The 20,397-nt window shown below is 38.0% G+C and overlaps 1 long non-coding RNA gene and 1 pseudogene across 1 annotated transcript; both read left to right on the top strand.

Annotated features, from left to right (window-relative positions):
- Positions 1 to 9,926: 9,926 nt before the first annotated feature.
- On the top strand, positions 9,927 to 13,132 carry LOC117082381. Its single transcript, XR_004436585.1, has 3 exons — positions 9,927 to 11,244; positions 11,514 to 11,575; positions 13,009 to 13,132. It is a non-coding gene; the product is annotated as an uncharacterized LOC117082381 (long non-coding RNA).
- Positions 13,133 to 13,667: 535 nt separating this feature from the next.
- On the top strand, positions 13,668 to 18,136 carry LOC117082250 (annotated as a pseudogene).
- Positions 18,137 to 20,397: the final 2,261 nt, after the last annotated feature.

Here is a 20,397-nt window from a genome sequence, read left to right as displayed (position 1 = left end):
TACAGATTCAATGCACTTCTAATCAACATGGAAGCAAATTATTTTATGGATATAGAAAAGCTAATTCTAAAGCTTATATGGAGAAGAAAAAGACCTTGAATAGCTAACACAATATTGAAGGAGAGAAGAAAGTCGGAGGAAAGACAGGCACTACCCAACTTCAAGACTTACAGTAAAGCTACAGTAACCAAGGCTGTATCATGTTGATGAAAGAATAGACAGATTAATGAAATAAGACAGTTTAGAAATAGAGAAAAATCAATATATTTAATATTTGATGAAAAAGTAAAGGCAATATGATGAAACAAAGATTGGTTTCCTCTGAAACTGGTGCTGAAACAACTGAATAGCCACAAGTGAAAAAAAAATGAATCAGATCTTACCCCCTCACCAAAATTAACTCAAAATGAATCACAGACATAAATGTCAAACACAAAACTATAAAACTTCTGGGAAAAAAACCAGGAGAAAATCTAGACTCTCTCGGGTTTGATGATCTCTAGAAAAAATGCCAAAGTTACAGCACCTAAAATAAATAATATGATAAGCTAGGCCGGGCGCGGTGGCTCAAGCCTGTAATCCCAGCACTTTGGGAGGCCGAGACGGGCGGATCACGAGGTCAGGAGATCGAGACCATCCTGGCTAACATGGTGAAACCCCGTCTCTACTAAAAAATGCAAAAAACTAGCCGGGCGACATGGCGGGCGCCTGTAGTCCCAGCTACTCCGGAGGCTGAGGCAGGAGAATGGCGTAAACCCAGGAGGCGGAGCTTGCAGTGAGCTGAGACCCGGCCACTGCACTCCAGCCTGGGCGGCAGAGCGAGACTCCGTCTCAAAAAAAAAAAAAAAAAAAAAAAAAAAAAAAAAAAAAAAATGATAAGCTGGACTTGATTAAAATGTCACATTTTTTTTTCTGTTAAAGCCACTGAAAGAGAAGACAAGCCACAGACTGGAAGAAAATATTTGCAAAACATATCTGAATAATGAATTTTCTCCACAATATACCAATATTCTTAAAATTGAATAATAAGAAACAAACAACCCAATTAAAAAGTGAACTAAAGACTGTAACAGGCATCTCACCAAATAAAATATGCAAATAAAAATAATCATATGTAATGATGGTCCATATAATATTTCCTTATGGAAATGCAGTAATGAGCTATCACTGCACATCTATTGGAATGACCAAAAGCAAGAACATGGTCACCCACTTTAATCACATGGTCCCTATCACATAATTAGAGGGCGCTGGGAGTTTCAACTCTGCAAGCTTGGTGTGTAAAGAATTCAACATAGATATGATATACTGACTAGAAGTTATTTATTTATTTATTTAGAGAGTCTGTGTTGCCCAGGCTTAAAATACAGGGGCAGAAATAACCAAATAATAACGGAAATCCAGAAGACCGCAATGTCAAATGCTTTCTAGGATGTAGAGCAACAAGGCCTCTCATTCCTTGTTTGTGACAATCACAGATCACTGTACCCACAAACCCCCGGAACCAAGTGATCCTCCCAAAATCAATCTCCCAAGTAGCTAGCATGCACCACCATGCCTGGCTGATTTGTTTTATTTTTGTAGAGATGAAGTCTCCCTGTGTTGTCTAAGCTGGTCTGAAACTCCTGGGATCAAGTGATCCTCCTATCTCGGTCTCCCAAAGTGCAGGAAATACAGACATGAGGCATTGCACCCAGCCTGGAAGTCTTGAAACAGGATGAGTTCAATTTAACTGTTTCTCCATCCGCTCTACTCAGCTGAGTCTCCCTTTCAGGCCAAGGGAGAGAACCACAGCTCAGCCCCATCCAGGATGAATGCAGATTACCCAGTGTCACCGCCATACTCCAGATGCAGGTGAACGAGGAAGGGACCCTGGGGCCGAGCACCGGGCACACTCAGCAACCTGAAGCCATCAAACGAGACCAGCTATCCGTGCCCCTGTCTGAGCTTTAGCCTCTACCTGCACTTGGCAAACAGGCAAATATGGCCGAGCAACCCTAAACTCCCTTCTTCCCCTTGGGCCCAGTCAGCGCGAACCAGGGACAGATGCTGCTACAGCGTTGGCGTCAGTCGGTCCGCCCCATATCTGCACCAGGGCAGGAACCCGCCGCTCAGCCCCATCCTGGAGTCTGCACAATGCCCAAAGCCCGCAACCCAGCGCTCCGGGCGCGAGTCAAGAAGTGCACGGCCTAGAGAGGGAGGGCGTGTGCCGCACGGCGACACTCAGACCCTCTGGGCCCAGCCCTGCAGCCTCCGCCATGGGCTCAGCTGCAGCTGGCATTTGAACGTGGCAGCAGCGGTGAAAACCCCAGAATCTGACCTCGCCACCAGCCGCGGCACACCGCAGGGTCGGACGCCACCACTGGGCCTAAGTCAGGCGGTGGGACCTCACCCGCAGGAGGGCGGGAATCTGCCTCAATGCCTCATTCCAGCAGCTGTACGGGGCTTAGAGGTCGCGAGCCTGAGCTACCAGCGCCGGCCAAGGAAGAGTAGAGCCCAGCGTGGAAGGGCGGGTTCACTCGACAACCCTCAGCGGTCTGGGCCCAGCCCTGCAGCCTCCACCGTGGACTCAGTTGCAGCTCCCATCTGAACAAGGCACTCGGCAGCAGGGGCTCCAACCCGGACCCTGACAGCGCCACCAGCAGCGCGGATTCTGGGATAAGAAACGTCCAGGGAGCCTAAGGCAGGGGTGGGTCCCCAGCTGCAGGAGGGCGGGAACCCACGCTCAGCGCCATACAGGAGGCTGCACGGTGCCCAGCACCAGGGACCAGATCCTGGATCGCGGGTCGAGAAGGGGCCAGGGGCGGCTATGTCAAGCGGGTCGTGTGGCAGGGCGTCTCCCACGTTCTGCTCCAGGGAGGCCCGCCAGCCCGACAGTGCCTCAGCGGCAGGTGCCACCTACACGCGGGGCCCGGGGGAGTGCTGCCAGGGCTCGGGTCTTCTCAGACTGCTGAGCTGCGCATTGGCTGCTGCCTAACGGCGCTGCTCAGCGAATTTCTCCCAGGAGAAGACGAGTGTCCAAGAGCTTCGCCAGACAGCAAGTTTCACTGCTATCGGAGCTTTTTTGTTTGTTTAATTGGAGAAATGAACACACTTCATGCTTTCTATTGAAAGATTAAAAAAAAAGCCCCTTCGAAAAGTGTCTACAATCAGATAAAAATGTCCTATTGTGTTCTTTCACCCCAAATCTCACAGGAGTGGCTTAGAGCCCCTTGAGTGCCAGGGGATTGAAGGTTGCTGAATTACATAGATCTTGTGGCCCAGGGCAGGTGTCCCCTCCCCCTTGCCTCTTTTTCCAAGCCTCTGATGTCCTACCAATGTACATGTAAAGCAGGGGTAAGATTGGCTGTCAAATAAGTCATGGTTCAGTTGGGTTTTTGGTAACATGCTTATGCTAGAGGTGAATGACTAAGACTCCATTTAGTTGTTTTCCAGGAACAGGTAAATACAGAGCTTCTAGGTTGGTCATGGAGTTTATCTTTTCAGTAGGCTGTGCTTTGATGAGGAGAATATTTAAAGTTTGGAGACTGCCATGAAGCTCTACAGAAGAAAGATCTGGAAGTGGGAGAAACTTTCGCTATATATAGTGGCTCCCACTTCCAGATCTTTCTTTGTATATATAGTACTTAGAGAAATCCAACTATCAGGACTCAGTTTTTCTAGCAGTCTCTCTCCTTGGATATAAGTACCTACGAGATTCTTAAGGCTTTGCTAGTTTATGTAGACCTGAACAAGGAAAGACAAGTACAAAATAAGTAGTTAGATTTTATTATTTTTAATGTTTCAATTTTTGTTGAGAAAAATATTCCCAATAACAAATATACATTTGTGTTTTGACATTTGTAGGTTCAGTTTTTCAACATTTCAAATATTTCAGGGGACTCTCTGTAGTGTTTTAGGGTGAAGGGAAGCAACAGGGCCTTCTTAAGTGGCTTTTATGCTGAAAAACAAAGAATGTCATTTTCCAATGACACAGATTAATCTTTGAATCAGTGAAAGATAATCGATAAGAAGCAAGGTAAATGTATCTTTCTCCCTTATTTTAGGTTATCAAATTTGTTCCAGTTTAGATATAAAAAGTTATGTCAGCCATTAAGTAGATTTTCAGTTCATCATTGAGGACAGTTTGTGAGGATGAATTATCCTCAGGGTATGCCAGTTACTTTGGCTGTCACTACTTGTTATGGAACTAAGAGTGAATCTACATTGGATGTTATAGGAGGAGGTATAGTCAAAAATAGGTAACTAAAATCTTTTTTAAAAACAGAGGCATATTTTAATTATACCAATAAACATGATTTAATATACAGAGGACTGATTTTTCCCCAGATTTTGTTTTTTGTTCTCATTTTTTTTTGGAGTGAACACCAAGATATGAACTAGCAGATTTTCTTTTTAAATATATGAATTTGCTTATTTTGTTGTATCTTGTTTCTCTAAAGTCTTTTCAGCAAACTATTGAAAATCCACAGTCTACAAAAGTTAAGGAAGACTTTAATCTTGCTACCAATGTAAAACGGTCTCTTGTGAAGTTGATTTTCTCTGTTGGAATCTAGTTCTGTATAGTATTTACTTTTCATGTTTAGCAGTGGTGTAAGTACCATTATTTCATGTTGGTAATACAAAGTTGGCCAGATAAAAACATTTTATAGAAATATGAGTAGTTGATTTAAACAGTTTTTTTTTTACTTTAGTAAATAACAAATGATTGGTAAATACTTTGAGGGTGTGAGTGCCAATAAAAGGAATGGGCTGGAGAATACATAGTGAGAGGAACATTATATTAGAAAAAACTTTTCCACAGTAGAGAATATATAAAATCTGGTAAAGGCTTATTTGGGTAAGTGTACTTACTGTGACTTTTAAAATTATTCCATTGTCACTTAAAAAAGCTCATGCTTAAATTTGTCTTTAATGGATCCAGTTACTTATTAATCAAGGAATCTCTGTGATACTATTCAGTTCCAAAACTGTGCCACATAGCATCTAGGTTTTTTTTTTTTTTTTTCGCATGTATTATTTTGATATAATGTAGTTTTTAGGAGAGAGCTTTTTCTCAGTTTCTCTTCTTGCTTCTTTAATTACACCAAAATAATTTTAGAAATTGTGAAAATTTATTTGGTCATGGTGGTGCATACCTGTAGTTGCAGCTACCAAAGAGGCTGATGCAGAAGGATTGCTTGAAGCAAAGAGTTTGAGATCAGTGTGGGCAACATAGCGAGACCTTATCTCTAATTTTATTATTTATTATTTATTTATTTATTTATTTATTTATTTATTTATTTTGAGATGGAGTCTTGCTCTGTCGCCCAGGCTGGAGTGCAGTGTCGCGGTCACGGCTCACTGCAACCTCCGCCTCCCCGGTTCATGCCATTCTCCTGCCTCAGCCTCCCGAGTATCTGGGACTACAGGCGCCCGCCACCTCGCCCGGCTAATTTTATTTATTTATTTATTTATTTATTTATTTATTTATTTATTTATTTATTTTGTATTTTTAGTAGTTAGCCAGGATGGTCTCAATCTCCTGACCTCGTGATCCACCCGCCTTGGCCTCCCAAAGTGCTGGGATTACTGGCGCGAGCCGCTGTGCCCGGTCTATCTCTAATTTTAAAAAATAATGGTAGAAATTTAGAAATGTAAATTCTTTTTCCAAGAGTCTGTATTATCAAGGCATGCCAGTGTGTTTTCCAAATCATTTCATCAAAAGTATATTTTAAACTCTTCATCTAAATGAAGAATGCAGGTTTTACCCCAATAAACAACCAGTTATGGAACCAGAGATTCTTACTAAGCATATGGTAGGATTTTAATTTCAGAATTTTTAAATTGGAATTTTTAAACATATTGTTCAAAGATTTTTTTATCACATTTGAAAATTTTAAATTTCAGAAGATTTTGTATTGAGTTGTTTAAATAATCGTTTTGAAGCTCTTGCATCGCTATGAGATACTGCAGGTTAGAAAACATACTTGTGTGCATCCTAGTGTACCCAGAATACAGTCTTGCCTATAAAAAGCATTTTAAGAGGTTTTCAATGTGAATAAATAAGCAGATAAATTAATTTGTATGTAATGAAATATTACAAGTAAGATAATATGCATATTGTATAATCAAATCTAATGCATTTTCAAAATATGGCTTAAATTTGTATTTTCTTTTAATATTTAGAATGCATAAATTCATGTGAGTTATCTTAAGAAAATATGTCTTAAATAAGAAGGCAATAAATCAGAGATAGGTAGTAAATAGGAAAGAAGGTAACACTGTATTTTCTAGTATCCTCCAAGTGGAGTTTAGATTTAAAAAATGTTAATATATTGTAGTCTCAATTCACGTTCTTTTTTTTCTTTTTTCTTTTTTTTTTTTTTTTTGAGACAGAGTCTCACTCTGTTGCCCAGGCTGGGGTGCAGTGGCATGATCTCGGCTCACTGCAACCTCCGCCTTCTGGGTTCAAGCAATTCTCCTGCCTCATCCTCCTGCGTAGCTGGGACTACAGGCGCGTGCCATCACACCCAGCTAATTTTTGTATTTTTAGTATAAACAGGGTTTCACTATGTTGGCTAGGATGGTCTCAATTTCTTGACCTCATGATCTGCCAGCCTCGGCCTCCCAAAGTGCTGGGATTACAGGCGTGAGCCACCGCACCTGGCTGAAACTCAAGTTCTATTAAGCATATCATTTCAAGGAATACATTACTCTTTAGAATTCCTATTACCAATACTTTCTTCAGGTGAAAAGTTTATGAAACATTCCTTTTTAAATTTTTTCTCTCTGTAGTAAAAATGTTCTAGCTTTTAGGTATTGACTGAAGACCATGTTTAATTAATTGTCTTAATTTATAATAATGAAATTAAAATCTTTATTACACAGGTATTAAAATAACTAATTGTAATGTAAATACTGACCAGGATTATAGGAATATATTATGAACAGAAGTCTGTATTTTTTGTATTTCATCATGTCTTATATAGTAGTTGTTTTTCTTTTCTTTCATGACTGAAGCTCATACTTGATTGACTGGTTATGTCTCTTGTTTGTTTCTCCCTCCTCCTTCACCTTTTTAAAAATGATTTACCCTAGACTTTTTTCTCACACAATACATTTCTTCAGTGTCTGCTTTTTAGGGCATCTCTGTCTCAATTGTTAGCATATTTATTTACAGGTTTCTATTTAGTTGCTATGTATGATTTTCGTTCATCAATCATTGCCGCCCCCCATGATTTATTCTTTTTTTCTCTATTTCTTGGAAGAAGCAGAATTTATACAATAATTTATACTTCGCCTTTTGCCACACAGCATAGAAACAACCTACACTAGTCCAATGCAAACGCAGTTAGATAAGATGCTACTAAAAACTAAACTCTCACATTTTGGTAAATACTTTGTATTAATTACCTCTTGTAATTATCTCTTGTAATTACCTCTTCTTAAATGGTTTTTATGCTGAAAAACAAAGAAGGTAATTAATACAACTGTAAATTGTGAAGAGATATTTCAAAATATAACATGTAATTTAACTTTTTACATTTTAATTATTTCTACAATTCTATAATCTATGTAATGGTAAATTTTTGTCCTAGGTTATTTTGGTTAAAAAAAATCTGATGGATGCCACCATATTTGTATAATAAATTCGATGAAGGAGATGAAAGGAAATTATTCATTGAAGAAGGGTAAGATAAACATAGAGACTACATGAGAAAGTCAAAATGAGACAGACTATTATAAAAACACAGCAAAAATAGTGGTTTAAATGAGAGCAGGAACTCTCTAGAATAAAAGATATAATATAAATTATTGAAAATAAAAATTAAGAAAACATAGCCAGTTAATAAAATACTGCTCAGGTGTTTTCAAGTGGCTTATAGCTGATTTTAACAAAAAGCTGAAAGAAAATATAAGGACGAGTATAGGTAACAGCAATTTGTTGTACTATTTAAAATACCTAGTAGAGAATAATTTGAATATTTCTAGCACAAAGATAAATACTTAAGGTGATTAATATCTCAATTATTCTGATTTCATTATGTGAATGTATTGTTATAATATATACCCCCAAAACATGCACATTTATATTGTGTGAACAAAAAAATTATAAACAAGGGAAGAAAATTTAATTCTCACTTCTTTTAGTAACTTTATGTTTTATATTTAATCTAGTCATACTTATACTAATGTAGAATGCAACGTGAAATTGGTTTTAGGCCTTGTCAACTTTATTGTGAATTATTAATTTTTGACTCTTTGGTTTCTGGTTTAAGATTTCTAACTTAATGTTTGACATATTCTTAGGTTATTTAATTTATCTTGGTATAATCTTGGTAGCTGTTTTGAATATTTTTGTTAATAGAGTATAAATAAATAAGCATTTTATTTAATGTTGTTATTAAAATTAAATTTTCTGATCATATGAGCAAGGTTCTTAACCTGTATCTCTTAAAAGAGAAAAATCACTTTTAAGCTACAACATTCTCAAAGAAATAAATGTAGAAATTATTAATCTTTACAAATATTCTGACATATTTTGTTCATAATATCTGTATGTAATGGTGTTATATGCACACATCAAAGGAGTGTAATTAATCTTTGTGATTTTTTTTAAAGTAAAGTATGTATTATTATAGCATCATATGTAAGGGAAGATTGTTAACAGAGTATACAAACTTACCATTGGAAGAATATTTTTTTACTCTTAAATATATCTCTTGCAATCAGGATGTTTTACATTATTTCCAGGAAGCCTTAACTTTAGTCTTCATAATTATTAAACCTTGCACACATACTTGTTTATTTCTAAAACTCAGGAATCCTGTCGACTTGAATTTTATAGTTTCTTTCTTCTCTTCTCCTGTGAATACTGGATCCTGCTTGACGATCATAGATGTATGTAAAAACTATTAAGTCTTCAACTTGAATAATTATTGGTTAATTTTCTTTTAAAATTGGAGATCTAAGCCGGGCGCGGTGGCTCAAGCCTGTAATCCCAGCACTTTGGGAGGCCGAGACGGGCGGATCACGAGGTCAGGAGATCGAGACCATCCTGGCTAATACGGCGAAACCCCGTCTCTACTAAAAAATGCAAAAAACTAGCCGGGCAACGAGGCGGGCGCCTGTAGTCCCAGCTACTCGGGAGGCTGAGGCAGGAGAATGGCGTGAACCCGGGAGGCGGAGCTTGCAGTGAGCTGAGAGCCGGCCACTGCACTCCAGCCTGGGCGGCAGAGCAAGACTCCGTCTCAAAAAAAAAAAAATAAAAAATAAAAATAAAAAAATAAAATTGGAGATCTTTTCTCCAATTTTAAACTACCATCCTATATGGTGTAAATAGGCAATTTGAGCTAATATTATATTGTTTACAGGAACATAAGAAAAGCATGTGAATTATAAAACAGGGTTTCACATTTCTAGCTCACTTTATAGTAGTACTTAAAAATGCCTCATAATTCTATAATTAGGTAAGCATTTCTCTTGTATAATTAAAAATTTCAAAGTTAATTTTTATAGAGGTCCTTTTGCAGAATCTTGGTGTTTTAGAATTAAATGTTTTCATTCAATTCAAAGATGCATATTGCAATATTTCACAAATATTTACCTATATAAATAAAATTTATTTTCTTGAAACACATTTGGAAATATATAACTGAGAAACTTAATCCCATGTTTTTGTCTCTCCTTTGATTTTCTTTTCTTTTTTTTTTGAGATGGAGTCTCGCCCTGTCACCCAGGCTGGGGTGCAATGGCTTGATCTCAGCTCACTGCAACCTCTGCCTCCCAGGTTCAAGCGATTGTCCTGCCTCAGCCTCCTGAGTATCTGGGATTATAGGCATGAGCCTCCACATCCAGCTAATTTTTGTATTTTTAGTAGAGATGGAGTTTCACCATGTTGCCCAGGCTGGGCTCGAACTCCTGACTTCGTGATCCACCCGCCTCGGCCTTCCAAAGTGCTGGGATTACAGGTGTGAGCAACTGCGCCCAGCCTGATTTCATTTTCAAAAATTCAAAATTCAACAGTCTGCACAGGTTTGTGTTACTTAATTCTACCCATTTAGCCTGTCTTACAAATATTTATCTTCTTATCACTATGTAATTTTCCTCATGTAGGTCATCTACTCATACTCCAAATGTATTTGTCTAGATATTCCAAGCCCCTTGGGTGCCCCAAATCTTATAGGTCTCAAACTGAAAGCATCATTTTTATTCTATTCGTGACTGTTTTCTGACTCTTTGTAATCTACTCTGTCATCTGGCTTCCCCATCCTAGGAAATAACACCTAGGAAGTAGCCATGAAACGCTCAAGCACTTCAACCTGCACTTCAACTCTCCCCACATCCTAAACTTCAACCCTCCTCCATGTCACCCATCCAGTCACACACCTAATTTTGTATTTTCTACCTTCTTATAATTTTCCGTATCTTATTACCATAATTAACCCTCTACCTATAATTTTGAAGTACTCCTTTCTAGTTTTGCCCCATCTCCCCATGTTCATCTATCTTTACACCGCTGGAAGGGTCACCTTTCTAAAATACATTTGTAATGATGTAACTCATCTGCATATTGAGTGAATACCCGTTACACAAAGGGGTAAGTTCACATTCTAGCGTGACATATATCTTATATGGTTTGGCCCCATTTTATCTCTTCATCTCTTTCCTCTGGTTGTGTTCCAGTTTTACCACATCACTTTGGCACCCCTCAGTTGCCATGTTGTTTCATGCCTTATTATTTTGCACATGCTATTGCATCTAGAGTCTTTGTATCCCGACTCTGCACTTTGTCCTGCCAAATATGGCCCCATTATGGCAACTTTTTCTATGCTTTTCAGGTAAAACTGATTGTTCTCTCCTTTGTGCCCTTATGTAGTATATTGACTTAAATTGTAGACCTGGTGAATTATACTTTTCTGTTCTTGTTTTCACATCTCTTTACCATTTCTTGAACATAGGCCAGAATCTATCTTCTGTGTATATTTCCTGCTTCTCCCAGGATAGTGTGATTTGATAGATACAATGTATGGGGTTTTTTGTTTGTTTGTTTGTGTTTTGTTTTGTCTTACTGACAAATTGAGTGAATCAGTGAATAAATACAATTTTTTCTGAAGTTCTTTTTTGGTGCTTTTTGGTTTTTGTTTGTAACAGAAGGAAGCAACTGGACAACAAGAAAATGATATTGGCATTATTGTATGAGCTCCACAAGATCTGACAAGTAATGACAATTTTATTTTTTATACCAAAATAATAGAAGTGGTAAGTTAGTATCTCTGAAAATTTTTCTATGCTTAAATGCTATTATTTAGAAAACAATTTTATAGACCGAAATACAATGTCTAACTTAAAAATTACTTTTTGCTATCTTTCTTCATACTATCCATTTTCTGAACCTGCTTTGATTCTAAAATTCTGTATTTGCTATTTTATTTTTGAAATATACATAGATGGAAATAGATTTGTATATATTTTTACAATTTACAGTAATAAATGTTCTCATATATGTGTCTGTAAATAACATTTTGTAGATAAGATGCCCACATCAGAGTCAGCACAAAAAGAAGATACAACATTACCTTCAGTTTCTGAGGTACTGTGTATTGTTGTTATTTTAAAACTTAAGTAATGAGTAATCTTAAAACATAAAAAGGTGACTTTATTCTCTCACCTCTGCATGTGTCCATAAGAAATTATTTCCTGACATTTATCAGAACATACTTTATAATCATGTGCCAACTAGATAACAGCTGCATAGTGCAAGCCTGCTAATTTGCAGGATTAATTTACGAAGCCAGTGTAGAATAGAGCAAAAGAAAATAAGGCAGGGAAGGCACTAGGAATCTATTTGAGTTCTGAAGTTAAGTTTGTCTAAAAACAAAATAATTTCTCTGCATTCATTTATGGGCAAATAAATGATTCTGTGTATATCTAGATGTATGAAAGCTTTACCTGGATTCGGGGAGAAAGAGTTTAAACTGTAGTCTTAGTCTTGCTCAACTTGGAGCTTGAAAAGATAATGCCTGGGACTTGAAAGTGTTGGTGTATTTTGATTATCCAGCATAGATCTGAAGGAACATTTCAGGAGTTGGATAAACATGAGAAATAGGACACCTGTAAAACTGTAACAACAACAATTTGGTTGAGTAGTATTTTAATAAGTAGACATTCTTTTCACAAATAGAACTCTTTGAGTCCCTTTGTGGCAGCCATGTTTGCAGCCACATAAGTATCCAATGACAATGATGTATCCCAAGGTCACAACTGTGGATGTGGAAGAGATAGGAAACCTCGCCACTTAAGATAGAAGCAGCAGCTGCATAGTGGTAACAGCAATGAGTGGATGTCAAAAGATAAGTCTGTGTTTTGATTCTGTCACTTACTATCTATGGGAACTTGGAAAAAATCCTTTAACCTAATCAAGTATCAGTAACCTTGTTTATAAAAACAGTGCTCATATCTACCTCTTAGGTGCATGTGATGAAATAATGTTGTAACAAATGTGAAAACATTTTGTAAACTGGAAAGTCTGTATCCAAATGTAAGACAAAATGATCAAAGTGGCATTTATGTGAAAGCAGTATTGTTAGCACAAGAATGGGGAGTAAGAGCAGGCATGTGGATTTCTAATTTTGGGTAAGGGGTTGGTAACTTTCAGCAGGCTACTACTGCAGATTTTCCATAGAAATATAGCAGTTTGGAAAATTAGACTTTCCTGTCGAGATTTTCAATGTTTTGGCCTGGAGTAATTTCTTTCTGAGTACCAACTGTGTGCTAGACAGTGAGTCTCTGAATATCCAAGGGGATATTGGATATTCAGAGGGATTATGCTGTAGTAGTAGGAAGCCAATAACAAATGAAAAACACTTATAAATCACTATAACTTTTTCTTAAAAACAAAACAGAGAATATTCGGTTAGAGAAAATTGAAGAACTTTATAATTAGCATGGGTATGGGAATGGAAGTGCAATTCTATGGTCAGAGTAGATCTTTCTGAGACTGACATTCAGTTTGTCATCTCAAAGATGAGGAGTATACCATACGAAAGTCTAGGAGGAAGACATTCTGAACAGAGAGAACAGTGGACCATATTTGTTCATCATTTTGTTCTTAACAACTTAGAATGACTAGGAAGCAGAAAGTGGAGTAACCACCAACATCATCATCATCCTCATTATTCTAAGGTGAAGAAAAATCTGCAAACATGTTTCTGGCACATATTAGATGTTTCACGAATACATGTTTTTATTTTTCTCTTTTTATGAAGGCTTGCTCTACTTTTCTGAAGTTACGTCTTAAGAATGAATTGCATACTTTATCTAATGATTGCTTTCATTTAAAAATAATGTAAATATATATTTTCTTTATGAATCTTTCATTTTATTCAAGCAGTTCTTTATCAGCAAAAAATGTATCAAAATTATTCTTATTAAGCCCTTGTTTTCCTAAATGAAACAGCTTTTATGGAGTTCTATTCCTACTCTGCATAATATACTCTGAAAATTCTCTTAATGCTATGCATAGTTTTTAACAAAAATTCTGTAATTATGCATATGTCAAATGTTTAATCATATTGTATTTTGTTTGAAATGCCCCATTATTTTTGGTGAGGACTACAGTGTAAGGCAGATACTTTGAAGTTAATTCCTTTTGAAATATGCACACAAGTGAATTTTTTGTGAATATGATTGATTTTCCATGCTCAGTAACTCAGTCAATAGCCACATGAAGATAAGTGTGATCTACAGAGCGTATACGAGGTTTTCTCTTGAAATGTTTTGGTTTTCAATATGTAAACAGCCTGAAATCTAATTGCCTTTAAAGTAAGAAAATGTGCTTTAAAAAAGATTTGAAATAAAAATATTGATGCTTGTCATTATTTTTAAATTGAAATTATTTATTGAGGCAGGCCGTGGTGGCTCATGCTTGTAATCCCAGTATTTTGGGAGGGAAAGGTGGGTGGATCAGTTGAGGTCAGGAGTTTGAGACCCACCTGGCCAACATGGTAAAACCTTATCTCTATTAAAAATACAAAAATTTAGCCAGGTGTGGTAGGCAATCAATATATATTTGTTCAGTGTGTGAATTAGTGATTGTTAAAATATGCTGTCCTTTATGTCCCAAAAGTACTAATATATTTTATTTCTATCTCCTCCACAAGACAGATTCAACTAGCCTATCAAAATTCTTGGGTGCAGTTCCTTCTCATGAAAGAGCAAGGGAACTTAAAAAATATCACTGTGAACAACTTACAGCAAAAATGAAACAAATGAAAAATAAATTTTGTGTACTACAAAAGGAACTATCAGAAGCAAAATAAATAAACTTGCAGTAAGTGAACCAAAAGGTTAAGTGGGAACAAGAGCTCTGCAATGTGAGGTATGATACCCTAGTTTAAAATAAATATTTCAACTATTTATACTAAAATTATGTAGGATACTTTTTGTAATAGCTGACTTACCTTCTGAGGTTTAACTGCAGAAAAAAATCTGTCTTGTAGAGTGTCAAATTCTTTTAAATAATACAAGTTCTTAACATTGAATACTTCTACTGATAATTAAATGCATATTTATTTAAATCACAATCTTACTGGTTATATAGAAGGCTATTATTTGAAAATCCCATTATTTACTTAACAAATTAATTTTTTGATTTTTAATTTTTTGTATTATAAGTGCTGCAAGGCATAACTGCAGGTAAATATTTTTGTACCTAATTATTGACTTGGAATAAATTCTTCAATATAAAAATATTTGGTTAAATTATAGGAAGTTTTAAAGAGTTCTTTGTTCATTACTTCTAAATTGTTCTCAAGAAAATTTATATTCATTTACAGTTCAACAAAGAGTGTAAAACGGCCATTCCTCTCTCCTCAAGAATCAATTTCCTTTAATTATACACTTTTCACCTTAATGTGCATGGAATACAAAGAAAATACTTGTTTATATTTTTAATCTTTTCCTTTCAGAATTGCGATAACTAAAAGTGCTTGTTACAATGTCTCAACTTATCAAACATTTATAAATATAATTCTTAAAATTAACCATATTTTTAAAAATAGAATATCTATAGAATATTCTCAGGAAAAGGGAAATGAAAGGGCTTTGGGAAATTGTATCTGTCTAAATATATGCAGCACTAATATTGCGGGAACTGGCCAGCAGCCCGCAATGCAATGGGGCTCTTTCTTTGTTCCTAAGCAGATCGGCAAGCCGAGAAATAAAAGACACACACAAGATGGTGAAAGCTGGGTCCAGGGGGGTCACCACTTTCTGGTCCCGTGGTGCCACCAATGCACTGGATATACCAGCATTTATTATTAAGTTTAGTGAGGGCAGGGGTAGGTTAGTGAGGGATTTAGGGTCATTTGATTATGAGGTGAGATGGTCACATGGGGATGAAGTAATTCTTTAACATAACATCAGTATGCAGAAGTACAGTATACAGAGATAAGAATTTACAATATAGTGTGTGCATCAGCAATTTCTAACAGAGCCTTAAAACAGAAACACAGTCTTTCCATAACCTAGGATTAGAAAGATCAGCAGTAACAGTTGCAGCAAAAGCTGGTTGCAAACAATCCACAGAAACAGGATGTGAAGCCAGACAACTGGTTAGACCACAAATTCTCAGAAAGGAGTATGCCTTAACCCTAAACAGGCCTAGAAGAGCCATGGCAAGATAAGGGCATTTATAGCCCTAACTTATTCATATGAACAGGTGCCCCTCATGCATCCATTTATAGGCTCTCCACAAGAGTCACATTCGATTCCCAGAGCTATGAACATCTGCTTTTCTGGGATAGGAATCTTAGGGATGTGAAACCTCCCTGCCTGTGCGTCCATTCATACACTTTTTGAAGGAGGGATCACATCACGCGCTGTTGGCTTATTCTGGCAGCCCAGCCTGGCATTGTCTTTACACAATTCGACATGCAATTTTGTATTTACAATAACCAGGAGTATTTCATCTTTTGTTCCATAGCAATAGTTTCAGGGGGTCTCCCTACACACTAAGGCTCCTAGTATGTGAGCCTCTTGTACAGGTTAGACATCAGGGTGTAAATCAAATTTTTGTACGTAAAGTGATTAATCTTTTATTTTATGCTTTTGAGTGTCTTGTAATCCAGGGAAAGTTTGTTTCAATTCTGAAACTTAAAAATTCTCTAGTCATTTCTTTCTTACTTTCATGAATTCATTGCCTTCAAATAAATGTTTGAACTTTGGGGAACTGATGCTCTATAGCATTTGAAGTTTTGATTCAATGGTTCTTCAACTGATACCTACTTACGGAAACCCTTTTAGTGTATAAATGTACAAATTATTCTTTAAGAGGAACCATGATATGCCATTTTATTGAGTGCTACCTAAAAATTTATTTTGTTTTATTTAGGTTTCTCATGCTTATGAAAATGATCTCTTACATGAAAATGGTATGTTGAAAAAGGAAATTGCCATGCTAAAACTGCAAATGGACATACTAAAACATCAGCACCAAGAGAAGGAAAATAACTACTTTGAGGACATTAAGATTTTAAGAGAAAAGAATGCTGAACTTCAAATGACCCTAAAACTGAAAGAGGAAACATTCACAAAAAGGGAATCTCATATAGTGGGCAGCTTAAAGTTCTCATGACTGAGAACACAATGCTCACTTTTAGATTGAAGGAAAAACAAGACAAAGAAATACTGGAGAGAGAAACTGAATCATACCATTCTAGACTGGCTTCTGCTATACAAGGTCAAGATCAAAGTGTGACATCAAGAAAAAACTGAGAACTTACCTTCCACAGTGCTCATTTGCAAGGAAAAATGAATGCTGACGTGAATAATATAATATATAACAATGAGAAGCTTCATTGACCACTTTCTGAAGCTCAGAAGAAATCCACAAGCCTAAAACTTAATCTCAATTATGCAAGAGATGCTCTAAGAGAAAATACATTGGTTTTAGAAGATGCACAAACAGACCTAGGTGACACAGTGTCAAGAAAGCTGAACACATGTATCAAAACAAGTAAGATAATGTGAAGAAACACCCTGAACAGCAGGAGTCTCTGGAGCATAAAGTGTCTGAACTACAAAGCAAAAAGTATGTGGCTTCCACAGCAATTCGTTCAGGTGCATAAGAAAGCTGATAACCAAAGCAAGATAACAATATTCATTGTTTTGAAAGGAAAAAGCAACATCACCTCCTAAGAGAGAAAAATGAGGAGACATTTAATGACTGTAACCATTTAAAAGAATGTATATACCAATATGAAAAACAGAAAGCTGAAAGAGAAGTACTAAAATAAATAAATAAATATTTTCAACCTTCCTGAAAGAAAATGTGAAGTCACTTGGCCTTAGATAAATGCTGAATCTAGTTGAATATAGGTGATAAATATATTTGCTATGTCAGCTTAGAAACATGGCTTATTTCCACCAAATGCAAGTTAAAGCTGAGAGATATTTTACTTTAAGTAAAGACATGGTATCACTCATGAAATTTTAAGAATTTAAGTTAAAGGTTTTTAATAGACTAACATTCCTTGTGGCCACATTTTATGACCACGATGAAGCAGATAAATGGGAATGCCTGTATCAGCAGGCATTAAGATTTTAAGAGAAAAGAATGCTGAACTTCAAAAGACGCTAAAACAGAAAGAAGAAACATTCACAAATAAGGAATCTCATATAGTGGGCAGCTTAAAGTTCTCATGACTGAGAACACAATGCTCACTTCTAGATTGAAGGAAAAACAAGACAAAGAAATACTGGAGAGAGAAAGTGAATCATATCATTCTAGACTGGCTTCTGCTATACAAGGTCAAGATCAAAGTGTGACATCAAGAAAAAACCGAGAACTTACTTTCCACAGTGCTCATTTGCAAGGAAAAATGAATGCTGATGTGAATAATATATAATAATGAGAAGTTTCATTAACTACATTCGGAAGCTCAAAGGGAATCCAAAAGCCTAAAAATTAATCTCAATTATGCAGGAGATGCTCTAAGAGAAAATACATAGGTTTTAGAACATGCACAAGGAGACCTACGTGAAACACAGTGTCAAATGAAGAAAGCTGAACACATGTATCAAAACAAATAAGATAATGTGAAGAAACACCCTGAACAGCAAGAGTCTCTGGAGCATAAAGTATTTCAACTACAAAGCAAAAATATGTGGCTTCCACAGCAATTCCTTCAGGTGCATAAGAAAGCAGATAACCAAAGCAAGATAACAATATTCATTGTTTTGAAAGGAAAAAGCAACATCACCTCCTAAGAGAGAAAAATGAGGAGACATTTAATGACTGTAACCATTTAAAAGAATGTATATACCAATATGAAAAACAGAAAGCTGAAAGAGAAGTACTAAAATAAATAAATAAATATTTTCAACCTTCCTGAAAGAAAATGTGAAGTCACTTAGCCTTAGATAAATGCTGAATCTAGTTGAATATAGATGATAAATGTATTTGCTATGTCAGCTTAGAAAAATGGCTTATTTCCACCAAATGCAAGTTAAAGCTGAGAGATATTTTACTTTAAGTAAAGACATGGTATCACTCATGAAATTTTAAGAATTTAAGTTAAAGGTTTTTAATAGATTAACATTCCTTGTGGCCACATTTTATGACCACGATGAAGCAGATAAATGGGAATGCCTGCATCAGCAGGCATTAAGATTTTAAGAGAAAAGAATGCTGAACTTCAAATGACCCTAAAACTGAAAGAGGAAACATTAACAAAAAAGGAATCTCATATAGTGGGCAGCTTAAAGTTCGCTTGCTAAAAGGCCTGCTGAGATCCTGGCAGGCTGAATCTGACTAAGCGTCCGAATGCCAGGCTGGCTTGCGAGGAGGCCAGCCTAGAGACTGGCTGCACCAGAGGCTAACCAAGAGGCTGGCGAGGAAACTGGCAGAGTGGCAGATAGGCTGTGCAAGAGGCTAGCTGGATGGCTGTTAAAAACACTGGCTGCATAGGAGGTTGGTCTGGAAGCTCACTGTCTGGGAGATTGGCTTAGCGGCTTTCTGAAAGTTTCAATCAGAGACTGGTTGTCTGGGAGCCTGGCTGAGAGGCTGTGGGAGAGGATGCCTTAAATGATTCCTAAATCGCTTGCTGAAGAGTCCAGCAAGATGAATGTGACTTGAAGGCCTGGTGGCAGGCTGGTTTTTTGGAGGCCGGTCTAGAGCCTGGCTGCATCGTAGGCTGATCAAATCACGAGCCTTTTGGCAGGGGAAGAGGCTTGCGGGAATGCTGATCCAAATGCTGGCTGCATGGGAGGCTGGTCTTCAGGCTGGCTGGCTAGGAGGCCGACACAGAGGCTTGCTGGGAAACTTGCCAAGAACCGGGTGAGAGGCGGCCAACTAGGAGGCTGGGGGAGAGTCCGTGTGAGAGGCTGTCTATCGGAGAGGCTGCCTCAAATTCTTGCTAATTTTGCTTGCTGAGGGCCTGGTAGACTGAGTCCGGCTAAGAGCCTGGTTGTCTTGTTAGGAGACTGGCTACAAGATCCCCGTGAAAGCTTCACGACTCTACTCAACAAATTTCTCCAGAAAGAGGCCGGAGTGTCCAAGGGCTTCTCCAGACCGCACTTTTTACTGGTGTTGGGCCGGATGTGGTGGTGATTAAGGGCGAGGGCAAGCAGCAGGTGCTGGGGCTCGCGAAGGGCGAGTGGGAGGTGCAGCCTCTCTCTTAAAAGGTGGCTGCAGCCATGCAGAGGCTCTCTGCCACTGCTGTCAAGGGCGTGAGGAGCCTGGAGCGCCCACTCAGCTCGTCTAGAGCAAAGGCTCCTAAGTCATCCACTATGGGGACATCAGAAAGATGCACAGAGCTGCCTCCCAGGGCCACACCTGGAAGCTTGCAGGCGATGATGATGAAGACGACAACCATCGACCTGAACATAAGAGATGCGAACAAGACGCGCCATGCCCTGCCTGAGCTGGGGCTGGAGGAGGTGACAGCTGTGGGAGGATCGCCCCTTCAGGTGGGGTGTCGGGGGAGCCCGGGGACAAAGGGAGCAGGTGGAAGAGTGGGTCAGCAGCCAAGCGGAAATCTTGGGCCCCAGTGTCTGGGACTTCTTCCTGGGCAAGCCCTCCAGGCCTGGGATGGGGGCGCCCTGCAGGGCGGAGGACCGGCCACCTTAAAATCAACCCCAAATTTTGGCTGCTTTCTCCTTCACTCCCAACTGAGGTGGCTGGAAACGCTGGCTGCAAGGGAGGCTGGATTTGAGGCTGGCTAGTCAGGAGGCCGCCTAAGAGGCTCTCTGAGAGGCTTACTGGGAGGCTGGTCACGACATTGGTGGCATAAGAGGCTGGTTCTGAAGCTAGTTGGCTAACAGACTAAGAGGCTGGCTGGAAGACTGCTCAAGGAGCGGGTTGCATGGGAGGCTGGTCTAGTGAAGGACTCTTGGAAAATGGCCTAGAGGCTT

The sequence above is a fragment of the Trachypithecus francoisi genome, unplaced genomic scaffold, assembly GCF_009764315.1.
Source record: "Trachypithecus francoisi isolate TF-2019V2 unplaced genomic scaffold, Tfra_2.0 Lachesis_group9, whole genome shotgun sequence".
Lineage (NCBI taxonomy): Eukaryota > Metazoa > Chordata > Mammalia > Primates > Cercopithecidae > Trachypithecus > Trachypithecus francoisi.
The sequence above is the reverse complement of the archived record's forward strand: the minus strand, read 5'-3'. Positions and strand labels throughout refer to the sequence as shown.